Source organism: Stegostoma tigrinum, chromosome 10 (assembly GCF_030684315.1).
Source record: "Stegostoma tigrinum isolate sSteTig4 chromosome 10, sSteTig4.hap1, whole genome shotgun sequence".
In the NCBI taxonomy this organism is placed as follows: Eukaryota; Metazoa; Chordata; class Chondrichthyes; order Orectolobiformes; family Stegostomatidae; genus Stegostoma; species Stegostoma tigrinum.
This window is the reverse complement of record NC_081363.1, coordinates 16,733,973-16,742,625: the sequence shown is the minus strand read 5'-3', so window position 1 is coordinate 16,742,625 and position 8,653 is coordinate 16,733,973. Positions and strand designations below refer to the sequence as shown.

General features: G+C 41.9%; 1 non-coding gene across 1 annotated transcript; it reads left to right on the top strand.

The window, feature by feature from the left end:
• Positions 1 to 8,254: 8,254 nt before the first annotated feature.
• LOC125455979 (U6atac minor spliceosomal RNA) lies at positions 8,255 to 8,380 on the top strand. Its single transcript, XR_007248364.2, has one exon. It is a non-coding gene; the product is annotated as a U6atac minor spliceosomal RNA (small nuclear RNA).
• The last annotated feature ends 273 nt before the right edge of the window (positions 8,381 to 8,653 follow it).

The window sequence follows — 8,653 nt, the reverse complement described above, 5'->3', positions numbered from 1 at the left end:
CCTCACCCCTATCCCAGGCCCCAAGATGACTTTCCATATTAAGCAGAGGTTCACCTGCACATCTGCCAATGTGGTATACTGTATCCATTGTACCCGGTGTGGCTTCCTCTACATTGGGGAAACCAAGTGGAGGCTTGGAGACCTTTGCAGAACACCTCCGCTCGGTTCGCAACAAACAACTGCACCTCCCAGTCGCGAACCATTTTAACTCCCCCTCCCATTCTTTAGATGACATGTCCATCATGGGCCTCCTGCAGTGCCACAATGATGCCACCCGAAGGTTGCAGGAACAGCAACTCATATTCTGCTTGGAAACCCTGCAGCCCAACGATATCAATGTGGACTTCACAAGCTTCAAAATCTCCCCTTTACCCACTGCATCCCAAAACCAGCCCAGTTCTTCCTCTCCCCCAACTGCATCACAAAACCAGCCCAGCTCGTCCCCTCCCCCCACTGCAATAAAACCAGCCCTGTCTCTGCTTCCCTAACCTGTTCTTCCTCTCACCCATCCCTTCCTCACACCTCAAGCCACACCTCCATTTCCTACCTACCACCTCATCCTGCCTCCTTGACTTGTCCATCTTCCCTGGACTAACCTATCCCCCCCCCCCACCTCCTCACCTATACTCTCCTGTCTACCTATCTTGTTTTCTCTCCATCTTCGGTCTGCCTCCCCCTCTCTCCCTATTTATTCCAGTTCCCTCTCCCCATCCCCCTCTCTGATGAAGGATCTAGGCCCGAAACATCAGCTTTTGTGCTCCTGAGATGCTGCTTAGCCTGCTGCATTCATCCAGCTCCACACTTTGTTATCTTGGATTCTCCAGCATCTGCAGTTCCTATTATCACTGAAGAAGAGCTCTGTTGGACTGAAATATGAACTCTGTTTCTCTCTCTCAAGATGCTGCAGGGCCTGCTGTGTTTCTCCAACACTTCCTGTGTTTGGTTCAGATTTCCAACAACCACAGTATTTTGCTTTTATCTCTCAACATGCAAAGTATAAGGAAATATCTTCCCTTTTGCAATCAAATAATCAGACCCACCAACCACCTGATTCTTTTTGTCAACATTATAAAAAAAAATGACTGTCCTCAGCTTACTCTCCTAGTAAGTAGATTCTAAAGAAACTGTTTATTTTGTACTACCACTACAGTTTTAATACGTACGTTGTTTGCCGATGTCCCCTTTTTTGAAGATCCCTTAGACACTCCTATTACTGCAATTGGTCTGCCATTTAAATCCCAACATTTGGCTTTGGTGTACCCAGTCTTATTACAATAGAAAGATGGTAAATTCTTCATAACAGTTTTGGTACCAGCTTTTCTCCTTTATTTGCACTCACATCCTTGTACCAGTTCTCTTTCATTTACAGATTTTTTATTTAACTTTCAGCATTGTTTTCTAATTTGTGCCGAAGATGACTGGCAGCATCGTGGCTCAGTGGTTATCACTGCAGCCTCACAGAACCAGGGACCTGGGTTTGATTCCAGCCTCGGGCGACTGTCCGTGTGGAGTTTGCACATTTTCCCTGTGTCTGTGTGGGTTCCTCTGGATATTTCGATTTCCTCCCACAGTCCAAAGATATGCAGGCTTGGTGGATTGGCCATGCTAAATTGCCTGTAGTGTCCAAGGATATGTAGATTAGGGTTGGAGTGGACTTGTTGGGCTGAAGGGCCTGTTTCCACACTGTAGGGATTCTATTCTATGACACTGGAAATGACAACATTGTACACTTCTCACTGTACTCGCACTTGAGTACGTGAGACAATCAAATCAGTTCTAATTTTAAATTCTGTCCCTTGAATTTCCGTATGATTATTTTTCCATCTTCAATTGTCTGTGAGAGGCATCATATGCATATACCATAACTCTGTTTCTCTGATTCCTTACGCTTGATGCTTGTCCAAATCAGCTATTAAATTTACAAGAATACTATTTTTGAATTTTTTCGCTGATCATAATGGCCATAATTTCCCTTTTATTCCCAAAATTTTCTCTAATTTGGGGAATGTACACTTCTGATCCCACAGAATGTTTTTTATCACTTGCAAATTCTAGAAATGTCTATTCAGGTCTCTTTCCCTTAAACTTCAATTGATAAGTTCAAGCGCAAGCTCAAAAGCAGTAGGTATTGCCTCTTTGACAGCATCAGGCACTGCAAATTGTTCTTCTGGCAAGCCTGCCTATACATTCATAGATGTACCTGCCAAAACACTCAGTAATATTAAGGTCCAAACCACTTCTGACCACTTCATCCAGCTACCTTCTCAAATTATGTTATAATTTTATTCTCAGTAAATATATGCGTTATGCATGGATTGTTAGTTAACTAAAGTCTCTCAATGGGTTCAAAATCATCCTCTAAGGTGTTATGTCCTTCCTCCTTTTTAACTCATTTCTTTGGCCAATTCACATTCTCTATATTATTTTTCTGTTGGGAAATCAATTTTTAAAAATTGATCCTTTGGCTTTTTCCTCACTTCCCATCTTCCTGTTTATTTATTTTCCTCTTTCCTCTTGTTCCATTTTAGTTTTCCTTATGTTACTGTCCATTACTATCATTTCCTTTAAACTCACTCTCCATTTGTTTCTGTTTTTCTTCTAACGCCTCTTTTTTTTATTTCTAACTGGATATTTATTAATTGCAACCACAACACCCCATTTCAAGTTTCTTTTCCAATTCCAAACATTGCATATTCACTTGAAGAAACTGATCCTTATGAGATAGCAACAGAAATTGCTGGAGAAACTCAGCAGGTCTGGCAGCGTCTGTGAAGAGAAAGCTGTGTTAACATGTTGAGTCCAGTGACCCTTCTTCAGAACTCCTTATGAGATCCTGTTCCTGTTTTAACTTCTATGTTCAATTTATCTGTTAACTCTCTCTATTTAGCTTTAGTCAAAGTTTCTAAATCATCGACTTACATCTTCCACTTCCAGAAAACTCTTAGCAACATTGAAAACCATCTTCAAATTCTCGACAAACTCATCAGAAAACAAGTGCTTCGTAACCAGAAGCATCACATGCCCATTGTTCTAAAAAGAAAGACACCGATCTCTCTTAAATCCTGTCAATTCAAATTCCTACCATGATCTCCCCAGTTGTTACAATTCCAGATTATTTTTGATCTGCAACATGGCAGCAGGGTAGCAGAGCCACATGTCAGTTCCCATTTGGAGTTCATCTGCTCCATCTGCTTTTTACTTCATTTTCCTTCGCAGTTTTAGTTTTCTTAGCTTACTTACCTTCTGTGAGAGATCAAACCAGCATGGAGGACAGTGAGAGGGTGCAAGGAGAGGGTGAGAGAGTGTGCCCAAGCATGGAGGAGACCGATAGAGAATGAGCCCCGCTCAGCAAAGATAGAATTCCCTGGCATCTGCGTTGGCGGTGCGACCAGGCAAACAAAGGCCTCTTGGCACCTGCGGTGGTATCCAATTTGGGGAGATTGAGCCCATATGCAGAGGAGATGGTATCCTTGTGGGGAGTGCAAGCCTAGGGTGGCTAGGCACTTAAAAAGGATTGCAATGTTAAACTATTAATTTTGTTTCTTTATGTTTCGACCTTGTATTAAGAAGGACTTTAATGTTGAACTTTTCACTATATTTCCTTATTTTCCTACTTTGCACCTGAAATTTTGTACCTAGGCACCTCTGTGCCTAAATGTCACCATGATTGGTGACAACATAGACTTTTCACTGTGCTCCTGTACTTGAGTACCCTTGATAATAAAATCTAATTCTAATGCTAATTCTAATGAGGCCATGGCTGCACAAGTCTGAAATCTGGCTCGATAGTTTTTTTTTCAAAGAGATGCAACGCTGCAGATACGACTTTAATAATAAAGCAGAAGTTTATTCTGCAAAAGTAACGAAAGAAAGTAGAATTACTTATATACTGTTTACAGATAACACAAGCTTAAAGAGGTGTTTTATCAATCATCTTTTGGAAGATGATGTAATATACACCTCACCACCCCTTTCATGTACCTAATGAAAATGATGTGAATTTAGCAATTTTTAAATCCCTTAAGTAATCTATATTTGTCCAAGTAAGTGTTAATTTTGTCCAGATTTTCATTTCTTAGAGTATTCCTGGCATCAACATTCAACTAATTAGTCTTTGCAAAAATTCATTCATGGGACATAGATTGGATGCATTAACCCATAGTTGCTGGGTTTAAACAAAGTTGCATCATTTACAACCCTCTGATTCTCTGGTACAAACCCTATTCAATCTAAGGATGTTTACAAAATTATGGTCAGCACCTCTACCACTTCTATTCTTACCTCCTTCGACATCCTTGGAAGCTATTGGTGATTTACCAATTTTTACAAAGCCTTTCTAACTTTTCTTTCACATCAATTTTTCACTTTCCACTATCTCAGTCATGTCCTTTTCGGCTATGAATTTGGCAGCATCTTCTTCCTGGATAAAGACAGATGTAAAGTAATCATTTTTAGAAGCAGAACTTACTGAAATTAACTCTCCTGCACTCAAATATTTTTACAGTAGATTGGGCAGAATCTTACATGTTCCTGATGATGTGGGCTGTAGTAAGATTTGTGCCAAAAGCACGTGGAAGGTCCAGCAAGGCAATCCTCAATGTCAGGAGGAACCTGTTCGATCTTTTATGCAATTGCTGAGCGTGAGGTGAGTTTCTTACCAGGCATAATTGAGTTGGCAGAGTTTGTTAAGCGCCTTAATAACAGCAGACTTGCCTCATTGATATTCAGTTTCCTGTCTTACTAAATGTACCAAACAAACTAGATATCAAGGATCCTCAGCATGTAAGTCCAAAAGGATATTCGTTCTCTTCATGGAATGAGACAATGGCTGGTATAAAGGGAGATGAAAATGATTTTCATGTCTGCTACTTTTAGTCTAGTGGGGAGGTGCCCTGAGTAAGTGAGAAAGCAACACAGGGGGTATGCAGGGTTGGTGGTGATGGGGTTTGGAGTGGGTGAGATCAAATCAGGGAAGATGTTCCAAATAATGATTTGTGGTAGAGCATGAATGTGAGGTATCAGAGAGAGGATAGTGTGACTTATGCAGGTGAGGATAGCCATTGAACTTCCTAAAATGCTGTCCATTCCTCCAGATGGCTGAGACTTCACTGACATCATTGGCAACTTCAGACCAAGTGGGCATGGCCTGACAGCATGGCCTCTCTTCTGGTCCTGGGAAAAGAGGCAACCCCACATTTCCACAATTCCATCCATCAGGCTCTTCATGCCCCTGTCCTGAAAGAGGGGCAACAAGTTTGTCTTCTTTGCCATGCATGGTGCAAATATGCAGGGCAGCTCCAAACTGAATGCGTTTTTCCAAGTGTGTAATGCGTTTTTAAAGATGGAGCCAGATGACTGACTTTCACCTCCAGGATATCTCAGCAGTGATGAGTTATATTGGGAACAACACATGTGAAGCTGGATCTGGAATCAGATAGTAGGGACACCATAGAGACAGCGGATGTAGTTAATGTGATGAGCTTGGTGAGACATGGCGAGAGAGCCTGCTAGACCTCACAGAGAAAAATCCTCCAAAAAATTCAATGCAATCAGCTCCAGTTAAAAATATTTAAGAGTCAACCCAATGTATCTTTCTCCTTTTCTGTGGCTAATCTAAAACTTATGATACAATGATCACTGTCCTCAAAATGGGCCCATACTAACACTTGATCAAGTTGACCCAGTTCATTCCCCACGACCAGACCCTCTTTGGATCAGAAACATCCTAATGTAGAAAATTGCCCCAAATTGCCCTTCAGAAACTCTCTTCCCCCTCTACTATTTACACTATTATTATCCCAGCCTACATTAGGATAATTACAGTTTCCCGTTATTACTCACTGTGGTTTTAGCATCTTTTTGTCATCGTCATTCAAATTTGTCCCGTTATGTGGTTGGTGGTTGAGATAATATATAGTGTCATGCCATTATAGTTGATTCTTAACTCGAACAAAATAAATCCTGTCTTTGATCCCTCCAAGGCATCCTCTCTGTGCGACAATGTAACATTTGGCAGAACCAATACTGCTATCCATGTTCTTTTCTTTCCTTTCTTATCTTTACTGACCACTTGGAACCCAGAAATATTTAGTTCCCAGTTCTTCCTTTCTTAATCCTAGTCTTTGTTACTGGCATAACACCATACTCCAATATAGATATTTGCCCAGGCAGCTCACTGAATTTGACCAAGCATTGCAGCCTTGCATTTGATTTGATTTGATTTATTGTTGTCATGTGTATCAAGATAAAGTGAAAAGTCTTGTTTGCCATCCATATAAGCACAGTTAACCCAAATGCATTCCGTTTATTCTGACCACATGTGATGCTTTACTACCCAGGACAAGGCAACTTTATAAGTCACCTCTAACATTCAATCCCTCCACCACGACAGTCGGTGCTAATGGTGTGTGCCATGTACAAGGTGCACTGTAGCAACTCACACGCTCCCTTGAACAGTGTGTTCCAACCTCGTAAACTCTAACCTTGCCTAGAATGGAAAGGTCAGCAGCTAAGTAGGAACCCCTCCAACACGTTGTTCCCTTCTAAGCCAAGCATCCTGACTTGGAAATTTAATGCAATTTGTCACTGTAAATTCAGGAATTCCCTTCTGAACAGTACTGCAGTACAGTACATTGATCATGGTTCACCGTCACCTTTTCAAGGGCAATTAGGGCAGTGTGCATTAAAAGGCTCATATCCCATGAATTAAAGCAAACTTTAAAAATATCATTCTCTCCCAATTTTTTGTGCACCTTGCAAAGTGAAATTAAGCTTACACAGCACTTTATCACATTTCTAGAGTTCAAAGGGGTGGAAAGGATTAGGATGATGAAGAAACTTGAGATGCAAAAGTTCCATGTCTTCGATATTCCAAATAGCCTTCCTTAAACAATCTTCGAATATCTAGCTTCATGTGCTGATCTCTTTGGTGCAGAGGCGTGAAGATGGGTATTTGACACCCCTGAGCCAAAAAGCTCTGCTTTGGTAAGGCTTGCAAACCTCAACTTCTCCATTCCTCTCACCCACTCCAACCTCGCCCCTGCAGAACGTGCAGCCCTCCGCTCCCTCTTCCTCTCGCCTATAACCTCCTCCCACTTCAAGCTGCACTTCCATTTCCTACCTACTAACCTCATCCCGCCTCCTTGACCTTTCCGTCCTCCCTGGACTGAGCTATCCCCTCCCTACCTCCCACCTACACTCACCTCTACAGGCTCTACCCCTGCCTCTTTAACTGGTCTGTCTCCTCTCCACCTTTCGTCTCCTCTATCCATTTGGATCCGCATCCCCCCTCTCCCTATTTATTTCAGAGCCCTCTCTCCATCCCCATTTTCTGATAAAGAGTCCAGGCCCGAAATGTCAACTTTTGTGCTCCTAAGATGCTGCTTGGCCTGCTGTGTTCATCCAGCTCCACACTTCGTTATCTTTAACCTTGTTTGGCTGTCTGCTTGGGAGCATGTAACTCTGATTTCAAAATGTCCAGCTACAGCTTATCCAGATAGATGTATGTTCGCCAACAGTGCAGAAGGTCACAAGTGATGTCTACAAATGACAAGAGTGGATGAAGTTTTTCAATCATCTCAGTTGCTCAACTGATAGAAGGAAAACTCCAAAATCCTGTGGTGACAGAGCTGAACTTCTAGATTACAGCACTGCTGCCTCCAATCATGGCAAGTGGAGGAAAAGAAATACTAATTGCTATCTGTTCTCCAGGCACCTCCCAGCTTGCTGTTCTTGTCTGGTCATTCATTCTCTGCAGTTGAAATGTACAGGCCAAAACAATTAGTCATTGTATGAAGTTCATGGAATGACTGAATCCTTCTTCAACATTACAAGACCAGTATGTAGAACTGCCCTCATGGCTGGGCGGGTACAATATCGAGTTGTCAGTCCTCAATGAAACAAGGCTCGCCAAAGATTCTCAAATTGATGAGGATGGTGCAGGCCACGCATTCTACTGGATTGACAAGTTGAAGGTGCAGCACTGATGGTCAGGAATGGGCTTTGATATTCAACCTGACCTGGCATACAAGCTTGACAAATTTTCTACCGAGATCAATGATTAATTTAAAGGGTTTTTCATTTATGTCTTGCTAGTAGCCACTGGGTAATTCTCATTATCACCTATGCCCCACAAATGACACATACAGATAGAGACAAAGGTCAGTTTTTATATGGGCCTGAAGGACGTTGGCGACAGTGAGAAATCTGGGAGAATTGTTAGAAGTTCAGTGAGGCCCTTCTTAATGTTAGGAATGTGTTGTATGAAAGGAGAGAAGGTTAGCACTCTCCGTGATAAGGATGGAATGGGTTCTAGTAACCTTAAAACACACAAATGGTTAAAGCATTGCATTCTACTCAGTGGTATTAACCATGTTTTTGGCCTTCTTGTGGGGCAGTGGTAGATTCCTTAACCTGCACTGGGAGGCCCATATTCAAGTCCCACCTGCTCCAGAGGTGTGTAATAACATATCTGAACAGGTTGATTAGAAAAATGGGTTAATTTTTTTAAAAATAGCAACATGTTGCTCGAAGTAGGCATGGTGCTAGAACACCATGCATTGGAAGAGCAAACTCCAAACCTCTACCCCTTCTGCCTTTGTGCAGTGAGTTTGATCTAATGGTGGTAAACACAGTCTTGTAGCAAGCAAACTGA